Raw genomic sequence first — 15,442 nt, forward strand, 5'->3', positions numbered from 1 at the left:
AGATGTCTATACACTGTACACCTCAATACACAATTCTTAAATTAGTAACCATCATAATGCTTGCAATGTCAATCACTCATTGGTCAGTGCAACCATGTGGCCTTGCTGACCAATAAGACGCACATCCAAGACTTCAGCTTCCAGGAAGGTGTCCAAGATGAAAAAAAAATTGCTTCTCCTTGGTCAACACGGTCACGCATCTTGCTAACCAATAAGCACTGCCATTAAGAGCATTATGATGGATACTCCCACTAGGGCTGTTTATTGTGGTGTGCGGTGTATGGACCTCTACTCCAGCAGCTTGGGGCATCACCACCACTATAGTCAGTGGTGTCTAGATGGGTGACCAGGATATTTGGAGCTTTCATTTTTTGTGAAAAGTGAATTTACCTTTTAATGAAGGTCTCTGACATTTTGGATACTAAAGGTAAGAGGAGTTTTAAAGTGAACCGTGCCCTTCCAACTGCTATACCATCTAACACCTGTGCATAGAAGCTCTTTTAAGCCCCTAATTGCTCCCTTTCTCATGTCACAGTTCTCTAGTGCATCACCTTAATAAAGGAGGCCTGTGTGACCCCCAAAATATTGGACTTTATCACACAGATTCTCAAGTAAATTGTGCAGATAAACTGTGTGCAGAATTGGTCTTTTCTTTTTTTTTTTATTAATAGTCTCACTGGGCATCCAAAATATATAATGGAATTGGAGGTATGCATGCTGAATGATAGCAAGTAGCAATGCTCAAGCTGACATTGGAAGGGTTAACCAATGGTGCCTTGCAGTTCTCTCTCTGATCCCACAAGAACTGTAATATAGGATCCCCCGATTTGAAAGAATGGATGGAGCAAATGCATAGAAGCACCTGCCTGACTATTGAGCTACTGAAAACACTGCACTGCACAGTCTTCCCAAGTGGACAAACTGCATGGTCCTCATAGTCATCATTATTTCCAGACCTCAGTTCAGTTCTGTAGCAAGGCTTTCCCCCTTTGTATCATAAATAATTCTTATTCAGCTATTACTGCAAGAAAACCTGCTAATTGTCTTCTTCATACTCTTTTTAAACTTCAATAAATTTACAATACCATTCACTGTTTAAAGTCACTGTCAGGAGAATTGTATATTGTTAATGAATTGTCAGGACTAGTTATCATTATTTTTTGCCTTAAATTGGTTTAAAATCAAATTTAGTGTCTGGTGGTTCCATGGAGGAAAGGTAGGGGGATTGGATATAACAGAGACAGGAGGTCAAAGATAGTTTGTAGTTTTTAGAAACTTTAAAGGCACATTTCAAGTAAATAAATATTTTTGAAAAAAAAACACAATGTATGTAATCTTTTAAGATACTTGATTTCAATTTGTTTTTACCTGCAATCTTTTAAATTGGTGACAGGGTTATTTTCAAATCGATGAGCACTGAAAATCACTCGAGTTATTTTCCCTTAAACAAAGTTTAAGTGGTCAGAATTTAAGCCATCCAAAACTAATATTTCCTGCAACTAAAGCAGCAATTCTAGTATCAAACAGCATGGATAGTGTATACACAGGAAAAAACTTACTATATGGTCTTACTACACTGGAGAAACTGGACCATGTCTTCAGCATCACAAAACTTACAAACACCACGTAGTGTCTCCCTTTCTGTGCTTGCTAGTGTAGCCTTGTTTCTTTCTCAAGGAACGATGAACCCTCTGTGAAGGTAGTTACTCGTGTAATGATAACCTTAGCAATAACATAATTATCCACTTGCCCTCTGGAAGATTTACCCACCGTTCATGACCAGGCCATTTTTTGCTATACATCTTTCCAGTACTTTAACTGACAATTGCCCAGTCATGCAACACTGTACATAAATGAAATTTATTTTTTTCCCCACAAATAGAGATTTCTTTTGGTGGTATTTGATCATCTCTGGGTTGTTTATTTTTTGCACTATGAACAAATACAAAAAATATCCCAATAAGTGTAGATTGATTAGTTTGTGCAAAAGTTATGGTGTCTACAAACTATGGTATATATACTGGGGTTTTTTTGATGCTAGGAAAGGCTGCGATCAGCGACTTATAGTGGGACTTTGATATTGCGTCGACACTTTGTGGGAACCAGTGACACTAATACAGTGATCAATGCTAAAAATATACAGTCACTGTATTAATGACACTGGTTGGGAAGGGGTTAAACATCTAGGGCAATCAACTGATTAACTGTGTGCCTAACCAGTGTTTTTAAGAGTACATTTAGGTGGTTTTACTAGGCAATGTGCTGGATTTTATACCTTGCTGTGCAGGGAAAGAAAATCTATCAGATGGCCACTGATAGCACACAACTCTGCCTTGTTTACATAGGCAGAGATGTGTCCTGGCCCTCTCCTCGCAGATCAATGGGTGCGGGAACTCATCCATTGGCTGGCACCCATTGATCAGCTTCTGCTGTGACTAATCACAGCAGAATCGGTGCGCCTCCTGCACTAGGAAATGCAAAATCACACACACACACACACATATATATATATATATATATATATATATATATATATAATGATTTTGCACAGAACAGCCGCTCTGTAGCAGTACATCTGTTATAGGGTGGTCGAGAAGTGGTCAAGTGGTTAGACCAGCTTAACAGAAAAAAATAATACCCTTTTACAGCCAAAATGCTATTTTCACAATAAACTATACATTGTCAAAGACAGGACTGAACTGTATGTTGTCCAACATAAATGGTGTGCATTCACTGCCAGTCATCAGAATATAGTGCCTTCTCTTTGAACATCAGTTGTAGTTCTAGCCCATACCCTGGCACATCGCTGTTTAGAATCCACCCCATGGTTTATAACAGTACTTATCTTCTCCCATGCTTCTGGATTTTCACTCTGGCTCTGTTAAATAATTAATAAAGGTTCATAACAGGAAGCCAATGGCTGCCTGTGTATGAACAGTCCAGATTAAAAACAAGCATTGTTACTAATGACTATTGTGCAAACATGTTTGTGCCTTTGGAGAGGGGAAGCATTGTAGAGGGCAGACTGTCACAGGTCAAAAACAATAGTGATCTTCCCCTCTTTGATATATTTTTGCTACCCCCACTCCTTCTCTTTTCTTTAAGACTCCTGCCTCTCTGGTGTCTCTCAGCTTACCCATTGGGCCTCCCCTTACTCTCTGTTGCCCTTGTTAGTAGTAGTCAGGCAGATCGAGTTCTGTTGCATGCAAGCTGAGGTTGTAAATCGTGATGTCAATGGCAACATTCAGTCTGCAACTCTTCAGACTCCCGGTCTTTTGGAAGCTCTATCATCAAGCTGCATTCCTAGATCTGGGTTTGCCGCTTACATTTAAATAAGTCTCCACCGTATGTGATGCCACTTATTCTAATGGTTGTATTTCTTTTAATAACAAACATGTTATACTTACCTGCTCTGTGCAATGGTTTCGCACAGATTACCCTTGATCCTCTTCTTTTTGGGTCCCCTGCTTGTGGTCCTGGCTCCTCCCCACAGCCAAGTGCCCCCAATAGCTAGTCTCTTCTTATGGGGGCACTCAAACAGGCTTGTTCCTAAGATGTGCAACTGTCACATACAAAGCATGGCTCGCCCCCCCCCCCTTCCCTGATTGGTTCACTGGTGGTGATTGTTGTTGTGTGAACCAATGGCTCCTGCTGCTTTGTGAGCCAATGAGGAGAGAAAGACCTGAGAGAGGTGTTGCTCTCATGCACATTGCTGGAGCAAGATGGGGCTCAGGTAAGGGGGGCTGAGGGGGGAACTGCACCCAGAAGGCTTTTTAACTTAATACATAGAATGCATTAAGATAAAAAAAATAACCTTCTGCCTTTAGAACTACTTTAAGTGTGCAATGTCTTGTCCATGATGCCTAGCTTTGAAGTTGTATTGTGTTGCCTGTACCTCTTTTTATACGCCTGTATGCCACCGATTATTCTTGTCGGTCTGCATTGTACTATAAATGTCTTTAAAGAAATAATGTAAAAAAACATAGTGATCTGACTCTTTAAGATATTCCTATAGAACATGTAATAAAATGGTTGGATTTAGTCAACATTATGTAATGAACCTGGATGAATAAACATGCATCTTAGGAAGCATTTCCTTTAGGAAGGTAATATTACATTAAAAATATTGTGTGAGCAGTGTAAGCAGAGATAGCAATATTACTAATTTGATAATATAATCTAATGATTTCTTTAGAAAAGCATGGTTACCACAATAATCCTCTAATTTCTGTTTTCCTAAAATTGGTGAAATAATAAGTGAAACGCATTTCTACAGAATCATACCACAATAGAAATTGCTCAATACTCTGTAAGGCACTGTGCAGCTGCCAACTCAGCATGAAGACAAACAGAGTTAGTGGAACATCTGTTTTCCGTTATGATCTCTTTTTTCGCAACAGGTACTGTCATAAATATTCTTTTTTTCTTATTTTTTTGGACAGATGTAAAGTTTTCCTCCTGGTGTTGGGATTATTTGTCCCAAGATAATCTCTTTCCACTGTATTATTTATCAAAACATGTTTTTTTAACTTGAAAAAAATATGACAGGTCAACGCATTCTCAAAGTGAACATTTTATAAAGAACTCTCATTTACCAGTTGTGTACATAAGTGACTAGTATTCAGTTTAGTAACTTGAGATGCTGAATAATTTTCTCATTTTTAAAAATAGGTAATTTCTGAACAGTAAGAATAAGAAGTTGTAGTAACTAATTGCAAGTAATGTAAATAAACATTGCATACTGTACTCATATGCATGTACTAGCTTCATAAATAGTATGTAGCAAAAATATCATGATGGTTTGTGTAACCAAAGTCTAGCATACTATCATGGGATAACTGTGAAAGTCACATGAAGCTCAACACAGCCTAGGGCATCTTTCGTGTCAGCCAGATGATATGATACCTATATTTTGCAACAAACATCATTCTGCACGAAAACGGCACAAATCAAGCAATTCTATATAAAAGCATTCTTTCATTTAATAAAAAATCCTAAAAAAAAAAAGCTGATATGACTTTTGCACAATCACCAAATTCATGTCTCATATCTACAGTCCCATATTTAGAGTTATATCTATTCCATTACTTGCATCTGTGGAGACAGAAGCTGACGTGTTTCAAGAAAAATCTTCCTCAAAGGCTTGAATGAGATCATTTCTACAAAAAATGTACAGAATAAGTGACAAAGCAACATATGCTATTTAACAAACTTAATAGGACCATCAGCAACATATGCTATTTAACAAACTTAATAGCACCATCAGCAACATATGCTATTTAACAAACTTAATAGGACCATCATGCACTTACATACCAGTATATAAGGTGGAAAAATACTGTACTTATCCGCTCAGGAATAAAAACAGTCCCAGCTGTAGACCAGAAAGGGGGCCAGGTAATGGTGGAAATGCAGACCAAAAACACGGTAATAGCTTTTCCCAATTATGCCTCAAGGGTCAAAATGAAAGAAAAGTATATGTAAGAATTATATAACTATATAACTAAGATTCATAATAGGAGACAGATACATGTTAGAACTATGTAACCATGTCCAGTCATAGAGGTGAGTATAAAGATCCTTATTTTATATTGCATGCTCTATATGGTATGTGATATCTTGTAAAGCCATCATGTGTAGTGTTGGTATGATATAGAAAAGTCTACTCCAAGGTCAATACAGGCATATGCACAAAATGCTTAGTGTACCAAAATTCCACTTTCATAGATAAAAAGAACCAGCTAGAATACTACTCACTCAACATAATATAAATAACCCTAAAGGCTTGTTTTAAAAAGCAAAAAAAAGGTTAGTACAAGATAAACCAAGAGAGCCTACTTACTGTAATGTAAATCTGCATTATTTTAACCCCAAAGGTTCTAACTGGACCTATACAACCTGATGGGAGCACTAAAGTATATGAAGGCCGGTCCAGGTGGAACCAAAATGGCGCTGCCATGATGTCCTCATGTTATGCAGACAGTGACAAAATGGTTGAACTGCATCCCATAGAGATGGGAGAAAAGGAGGCATCACCCCCAATGGTCCCTCACTGTGCAGGCATGAACAGGCACTGCCAAAAAAAATCATGCAGCAATGATATACAGTAATCGGTATAAAATACACTTGGAAAGTGCAGCCGAGACCAGTCCAGCGTGCATGGACATGAGTCAGGGAAAGCAGTAGATCCAACCATTGGTCCAATACAGTCCAAAACCACTCGTCCCATACACATTTTGAAGTGGTTACCCAAATGGCCTCCCTTGGAGATAGAATACCCACTGGGGAGAATTGTGGAATGCCGAGTAGCAACTCTGGTTCCTTAAACATCCCACTGTCCCTTCGACCCTCCACCAGGTAAACATTAAGTAAAGTTATAAAATATCAAATCATATAATATTCAAAAAAATACAAAACATCAATTACGACCCTAAATATAAGAATATTTTGTTAATACATACAGCATATGAAAGCAAAGTGGTCAGTATTTACTATGTATAGTATATTTATTTACACAAAATGAAAAAAAAACCCTGTAAACAGAGAATAATTATTTCTCCACATCAATAAAGTTACATAACGGTGCAAAAAAGATCGCTTGAGCACATCTCTAAGCAATATATAATAGTACATAAACCAATGAGTGCAGACATACAAAGAAAAAGATTATATAATGAAATATATTATTAATAGCCAAAAGAAAAAAAATCAGCAAAGTAGAATTTGTGAATTATCCCACATGCTGAAAAATGATTGCTGATCTGTGATGTCACTTAATGGGGGAGATTTACTAAAACTTGTGCACACAGAATCTGGTGCAGCTGTACATAGGAATCACTCAGCTTCTAACTTCAGCTTGTTCAGTTAAACTTTGACAATAAAACCTGGACGTTAGTTGGTTACAATGCACAGCTGCACCAGATTCTGTGTGCGCCAGTTTTAGTAAAATGACCCCAATGACACTCAAGCAAAGTTATTAAATATTCATTCCACATGCTCGAAAATGAATTGCTGATTCTGTAATACCTGTGATACACCTCGTGATCACTCAACACCCAAGATGTGTTGTCAACTTTAATTAATGACCTACGTGTAAGGCCCCTTTCACACTGGTGGACTCTGACAGTGGATTTGATCTGTCTGCTGATCCCTGCTGAGCAGGCAGATGACACATCTGTGTCTGCTCCACTTAGGCAGAGCGGATACAGACACAGCCAGCTGTCCTCTACCGGTGGTCAGATGTAAATGGATCACCTGTCCATTTACATCTGACTGTCATCTGATCTGATCCGCTAGATGGATGGGGAATGGATCCCCATCTGTCTGTTTTTAGCAGATAGGATGAGACCAGATGCAGGAGGGTGTAAACAAACACATGTCCATTTACATCTGCAGATCCATAGAGGGCAATGCATAGGCGGATTGGGTCCGCCTGAAAAGTCACAACATGCCTTTTTCCCCTCAGGGGATTAGATAATGTCATCCACTTCTCCTATCACCTCCTCCTTGTCAATACCACTCACAGTGCTTTCCATAAAACTAATATTATTTATTAACACGTTGTAAAACCATAACACTCACATTTAGTAGTTCATTGGTCCCAAGTGCACATAGGTATTTTTCTGCATATACAACACCAGTTAAAACATAGACCATGGTTTCTCCCTGCTAGCATGGGAAAATGACATAGGAATACCAACTGAAACACAACAGTGCCAGGAGTGGACATCCCACATCTCATAACTGTTGATCAATATCTCCCTAATCAAAGCCAATTACAAGGTACTAATGAGATGGTAAACTGCACTCATTGGATTGTAGAGACTGGCCCCTGATTTCCTCTAATTGTTTTCGGAATTAGGCACAAGCAAGTAAGAAATGCCACATGTGGTTGATTTATCCTAAAATTCGGAGATTTTGGATTAGGAGGATTTATAATTTAATCTATTCTATCATGCAGATTATTCCACTGAAACACCGAGCTCAGACATTGTTAAATAAGATGGTTTTGCACATAACCCAAATATTTCAAACAATGATTTTGTACAATTATTGAGCAGCTATGATTTAATTGGCTATATCCTGGAAAACCCCTTTCGTTAACATGGCTTTGAATAAAATGAATTGAACTGGATTATGATAAATAACAAATGGCAAGCATATTGAATGATAGAACAGCTTCATTTGATGCCACATGGGGATATTTCACAATTCTAAACTGATGGCACCATTCTCCCCACACACTTCTACATCACTTTTTTGTTTCTTAGAAACGAGTTACATTTGATGTGATTCCACTTTCTTGGCTAGTCAAAATGAAGTTGATATCTGTTAATGTTGCCAAGCCATTCCTCTCCTTTTGCTAAGTCTGGAGAACTGATCATCCAATTGCTATTAAAAAAACAAAAATATGGTATAAATATAATTTGTAGACTGGAATGTAACAATTAGGGCAGGACAGTGGCTAAGTGGTTAGCACTTCGGCCAGGCAGCACTAGGGTCATTGGTTCAAATCCCAACCATGACACTACCTGCCTGGGGTTTGCATGTGCTTCCTGTGCCCCCATGGGTTTTGTACAGGTACTCCAGTTTCTTCCCACACTCCAAAGGCATGCTCATAGGGTAATTGACTCTTGTCTAAATTGGCCCTAGTATGTGTATGTATGAATGTGAGTTAGGGACATTAGATTGTAAGCTGCTTGAGGGCAGACACTGATGTGAATGTACAATCTATAGTATGTGTTGAGTGTTGCATAAATTGATAATACTATACACTCACCAGCCACTTTATTAGGTACGCCTGTTCAATTGCTTGGTAACAGAAATTGCTAATTAGCCAATCACATGGCAACAACAACGACTTGCTGAAGTTCAAACTGAGCATCAGAATAGGGAAGAAAGGGGATTTAAGTGACTTGGCATGGTTGTTGGTGCCAGAAGGGCTGGTCTGAGTATTTCAAAAGCTGCTGCTCTACTGGGGGTCCAACCTGGTACTAGCAAGGTGTGCCTAACAAAGTGGCCGATGAGTGTATAAGTACTTGTATTAATAAATAAATCACAGGCAATATATTTTTAAACCATATTATAGTATATCCCCAATCTTGTATTTACAATGTTTATGCCCAATCAATGTTTATGTCCAACATATTACTATGCAGCTCCCTCCCTCACGCCTACTGTGACACAGCTTTGTGTCATTAATTCACAGGGATCCATCTGCCAATGGATTGTAAGGGTGCTGATAAGTGTGCTTGTAGTCCATTTCCTGCAGGTCTGAACCAGACAGCCTGTACAGATGTATGGGCACAGAGCTGAAGGGTAACTGTGCAGAAGTCTGACATTGAACTGCATTACACTTTACGTTGGTGAAATGTTCTGCAGTCTCCTGAATTAAAAAAAAATAATACATGCACAGCTTTTTACTTCCAAAAACATGTGCATTTATTATTTTCAGTAAAAAGGCAAACCTAGCCTTTTTAGCCTAGTATTTTGCATAGATTTCAGGTATGCTTCATTAAGACATTCACAATAAAATCTGAACAGCCTCATTTATACATGGAGATGTATGTATAAAAATTTTGCTTTGCCAATGTCTCAGCATTTATGTGGAAGTCATGAATAATACCTATAATGTTTGGTATATGTGTAGCGCTACCCCTGAAGGAGCCACTTAGTAATCTGGGTTCTCTGTTCTGCTCCTCGACTCCAAAACACCCTCAGCCCCTCTGACACACCTGGTTATTGCATGCACTAATAAGAACAAGAACATGAAGTATAGATGCCTTTAACTCAGTTGGGAATTAGCACCAGGAAATAGACACAAGACTCAATGTATTGGTATGGGTTAGAATAAATGGTGGTTTGAGCATAAATGAACACACAGAAGGCAGGTTCAGACACATTCCGCTAGACAGTTTAATCACTATGCCAAGATAACTTGGAATATAGTTTTGTACAACTTGTTAGGGATTAACTCATGAATCAGCAAAATCACCACAGTGCATATAATATATTAACCACTTTCCCGCCGCCCTATAGCAGAAGTACTGCTACAGGGTGGTAGGGCTGCATAAAGTCACTTATATATACTTAATTTGCATTACTGAGTAGGGGGCACGCGCTATTGACTGTTGGACATGTCAATCAAGGGGTCCTGGCCGGCGATCCTTGGCAGGGACTCGGTGATCGTCGGCAGAGCTGACAGGGTAGAAACCCGTTGTCCCACTATAGGTCGCTGATTGCCGCCATTACTAGTATAAGAAAAATTCCAGTATATATACTACCATTTGTATGGGCTATTACTTTCACTTAAACCAATTATTGCACACTTATTGGGATTTTTTTAGCAAAGACATGTAGCAGAATACATTTTGGCCTAAATTTATGAAGAAATTAGATTTTTAAAAATTTTTTACTGGATATGTTTTATAGCAAAAAGTCAAAAATATTGTTTTTTTTTTTAAAAATTGTCTTTTTTTGTTTGAGGCGCAAAAAAAAACAAAACAAAAAACTCAGATGTGATCAAATACCACCAAAAGAAAGCTCTATTTGTGGGAATAAATTACATAAATGTTATTTATGTACACTGTTGCATGACCACGCAATTACAGTTACATAGTTAGTCTAGCTGAAAAAAGACAAAAGTCCATCCAGTTCAACCATATAAAAAAAAACAATTGTCAGTCAAAGTAATGCAGCACTGTATTGCAAAAAATGACCTGGTAAGGAAGGGGGGTAAATCCTCTGGAGGGTAAGTGGTTAACTGTGATGTGAATAATAATACCATAACTAATCTATAGTGCCTTTTAGGAGAATGGCTATGTTATGGTGCAATGTCCACTGACAGGTACCTCGTAGAATAAGCAAACCAAGGTAAAGGTCTCTGTGTAGCAGCTGTGAAGGGACAGTCTTTAGGCCTAACTCTTCAGTTGGGCCCCAGTTGTACTGTTGGTGCACATGAGTATAGTCCCAGTTGATCCTGCAGGCAGCAATAAGGCTACAAGATGGCTGTATGCTCAGTTCCTAAAGTCTCTCTAGCAGCAGATAGTAAATCCCCACAGGAGCAGCTCACCAATCATAGTGATATTGCAGCTCACCAGCCAGTCACCCACAATGATTGTTCCATTCTTTGCTCTGCACCCAGGTGACCCTGGCTGTCGGTCAACCTGGACTAAACACTCCAGATCCTGCTCAGGTCGATATTATGCAGCAGTGGTGATACACACTTGACAGCAATGTGCACTGTTCAGTCTCCCTCATGGCAAGAAGAAGCTGTGTCCACTACAGCCTGAGAACATGCCCCTCTTCCCCCTTCTCCTGGCAATCTTCATCTGGGAATTGCAGTTCAAAAGCTCTTGATTACAGTAGAGTCTCTCTCTTCTGGACTACAGTTCCCACAGTGCAGTGCTGCCTGACTCAGTCTATTGAACTCTTCCTGTTCAGAAGCTCCCTCTTCTTGCTGATATAGCTGTGAATAAATGCAGCAATGCTGAGCATCAGCTACAGAGAGCAGCTGCAGCCAGTGTTGGTCTCACTGTCTTAGCCAAGCACCTGGCTACATATGTGTGAAATTTAAGTTTCTTTTGCTTCTCAAGGGGCAAATGTAACATTTCCAAACAGCGATAAAAATCCTTAGGAACAATCAACCAGAGGAGTTAAAGAACATTTTACCAATAGAAATAATAGCATAAAACAGGAGATCTCTGCAATGTGTACAAGGTTTATGAGCTGTAGATTTGTTTGCTGTTTGGGAGGTTTAGGAAATGGCCAAGCATGGTCTCCTGGGTGACATCATTGACTAAATATGGACATGACCATATTTGTTCAATGACATCATTGACCAAATATGGCCATGTCTATACTTGGTCAATTACATCACCTGAAAAACCCTTCCCCCTTTTTAATTTAGAGGCAGGGACCCAGAGATGTCATTCAGTGCTAGGGAAGTGACAGGGTTGGACATGTCAGGGATCATCTGATTTTACTAATTCATCATGACTGACATGTATCTACATCACTGGGTGACATGCATGATGGTGGATTTACATCATGGGACATTGTTCTTGAACTCTTCTGATCAAATGCTCGTATGGATTTTTTTTTCTTCTTCTTATGAATGAAAGTTAGGGCATGTTATATTCTCTCTGCAAAAGGCAATAAAAACTGACATGGCATACATATTAGAAACATTACAGGTTAATATTCATGACTTTCAGATGAATGCTGAAATATTGGCAAATTGATTATTTTTTTATATATATAGGATATAGATTCCATGGAGTTTTAAAAAACATGGAGGTTTTAAAAAAAATATTTTCTTTGTTCATGTGTACATGCGTGTGTTTTGTAATAAATCAGATTATATGTTTAGTAATCCCCTCTTCCGTTCCAAAACTGCTACTGGTATTTAGCTAAAGTTTTTTTTTTTACTTCCAAAAACTTCATATGAGCAACAACTGTAACTCTATTTTCTGAACAGATTTGTATTTCAAAGTAAAAACAAAAATCAAAGTGCTTTAATATTCAGAATACTAATGCTCTTGACAAATCATTTACATTCTAAATGTAATCCTTATGCTAATCAGAAAGTTAAACTAAGGCACAAACTTTGCCTTTCTAATGAAAAGTAAATATTTTGATAGAATGATTGCTAAACAAATAAAAGAATCGATAATACTCAAACAGTTGTAAGGGCTAATTACTGTGACATGTAATTAAGATGACGATACTTATCTTGTCAAAAGTAAAACCAACACAGAGCAAACATTTCTTATCTTAATAAAAGAACAAACAATATTTGACTTCAGTGTTACATTCGTTAAAGAGAAAATGTGTCCAAGAAAAGATGTGAAATAACACTGATCATGGCACTTGACTGCCTAAAACAGCTGTGCAATATCTCATTCAGAATGTGATATAATATACTTAATATTTAGTTTGTAGCATTTTACCCCCATAAAACTGGGTATTCAACAGTAACTTGTAGTATAAATTGTGATAATTATATATCTGATGCTCTCTTTTTGTAGTTTAGATTTGCTGAAAATAATTGTAATTGCCCAGACAGACACCACTGCAGAGTTAATATGAAAAGGCAGAGCTGGATTGATTTAGTATATGTTCTTAGAGACGTGCATATACAGGTGCAAATGTAAGGACATTTCATTGGTATAGAGCTGTGGAGCTCAGTAACTATTTATATATTAAAGTATATCTAAAGCATATATTGTATATTATATTGATATATTAAGTAAGTATTAAGAAAGTATATTGAATAGTGATGGGCCGAACCCCCCTGTTCGTTTCATGGTTGAACATTCAAACCTAACTTAATGCAAGTCTATGGGACTCGAACTTGTAAATTCAAAAGCGCCCATTTTAAAGGCTTATATGCAAGTTTTTGGCCATAAAAGGGGTATGGGGACTCAGGTACTGCCCTGAGGGACATGAATCAGTGAAATAATTTTTTTCCAAAAGTACTTTTTAAAGGGGCAGTCATTTTTCAATGCTTAAAGTAAAAAAAAAAAAAAAATCCTTTAAATATCATACTTGGGAGTGTCCCCTTAAATTATCTGCAAATTTGCACATCTGTACAGGACTGAATTTTTTTTTTTAAATTACATATTAAGAAAACGAAAACAGCCTGGGGTCCCCCTCTTCAATCCATACCAGACCCTTTAGGTCTGGTAAGAAGGTTAGGAGGGACCCCACAGTAATTTTTTTGTAAAGTGTGTGGGGTTTCCCCTAAAAGCCATACCAGGCCCTTTAAGCCTGGTAGGACTTTTAAGGGGAACCCCACCTCCCAAAAAGGAAGGGAAAAGTGTGTGGGGTTCCCTGTAAAAGCTTTACCAGGCCCTTTATGCCTGGTAGGACTTTTAGGGAGAACCCCACCCCAAAAAAATTGGGGGAAGAAGCGTGGGTCCCCTCTAAATTCTTACCAGACCCTTGATCCTAGCACATGCCTAGCAGGCCAGGAAAGGGGGGGATGAGTGAGTGCCCCCCCCAAACCAGGACACATGCCCTCAACATGTGTGGGTGCATTGAGGTACAGGGACTCCCCCCAAAAGCACCTTGTCCCCATGTTGATGGGTAAAAGGGCCTCCTCTCCACAACCCTGGGCTGTGGATGTGGTGGTCTGCAAGGGGGACTTATCGAAATCTGGAAGCCCCTTTAACAAGGGGGCCCCCAGATCCTGGCCCCCTTTGTGAATAAGTATGGCTGCCCGTTCACCCAAAAGTATAAAATGTGAATAAAAAACAGTTTTTGACAAGTCCTTTATGTTAAAAAGAAAAACCAAAAAAATGGTTCCATTGTTGTAATCCATCATCAATCACAGTGTCCAGTGTTGTCACGACAATACCGACTCACCAAAATAAAAATAAACCCTGCCGACCTGTCCGCACCTGCAAATCACTCGCAGCTGACATTTGCCAGTCAGATGTAAACAATTGGTCAGAGTTAGCGGTGATGTCACTACCAGCTCCGCCCAATTGAGCTGTGATTGGCCAAAGCAATGCACCTGACCTATGGTCAGGTGCATTTCTTTGGTCAATCACAATGCATTGTCAGAGCGCAGAGCATTGTGGGGCACAGATAGCTGATGCCATTCAGGTCTCCTGCAGATCTGTCAGTGTATCTGCTTGATTGTACATCCTGTATGGGCAAGCCGATACTTGCTGATAGGAATACTCAGTGAACTACCACAGCACTCACAGCTGTTTTAACCCTTTAATTCCCTCACCAGCGCATCCAGTTGAATGGGTCAGCAGGCGCATTTTTGCAAAGCATCAGAGCTGTAGCATATGTGAAGCCCCTCCTATGCCTTTACATTTTCAATGAGAGAAGTTAAAGAGGTCATAAAAATGCAGCCGAACCAAATGTAAATGAAGTATTAGGGCTTGTTTGCACATGTGGAGCTCTCCAAAGAGTGATCCATGTTTCTTTCATTCTATACATGGAACTTAACAGGTGTTGAGAAGGTAATTTATCACCTACTAACCACCTGTTTAACGCCTTAAAGTTCACATCAGCACTTGGCAAGTGTGTCAGTTGAATGGGTTGCATTGGACACATGCAAAGCATTGTATTTATAGCATATGTACACCCCCTGTGCTGCCTTTTCTGCTTAAGGGAGTGGTTGGGGGGTCAACGGTGCATTTTTACCACCCCCAACTAAAAGTGTTAACAATGCCTTAAAGGGTAGCAAATAAAATCAATATAGCATATACAATTGCTAAGCAAGTCATATTGTAATTGAATGCTATTAAAAATTACCTTTCCTTTTCTATCTGCAGAACTGTAATTCTCTGCAAAATGTAATGCAATATGGCAACCTGGAGGCTTTCTGTACATAAATGGTGTAAGGAATGTCCCTCAGAAGTGTCATGATTGTGTGATTGGCTCACTGATGCACTAAGAAATCTGCACTAAGATACAAGTCAAA

Source organism: Staurois parvus, unplaced genomic scaffold (genome assembly GCF_062004578.1).
Source record: "Staurois parvus isolate SC_StPar_1 unplaced genomic scaffold, SC_StPar_1.0 ptg000058l, whole genome shotgun sequence".
NCBI classification, from domain to species: Eukaryota; Metazoa; Chordata; class Amphibia; order Anura; family Ranidae; genus Staurois; species Staurois parvus.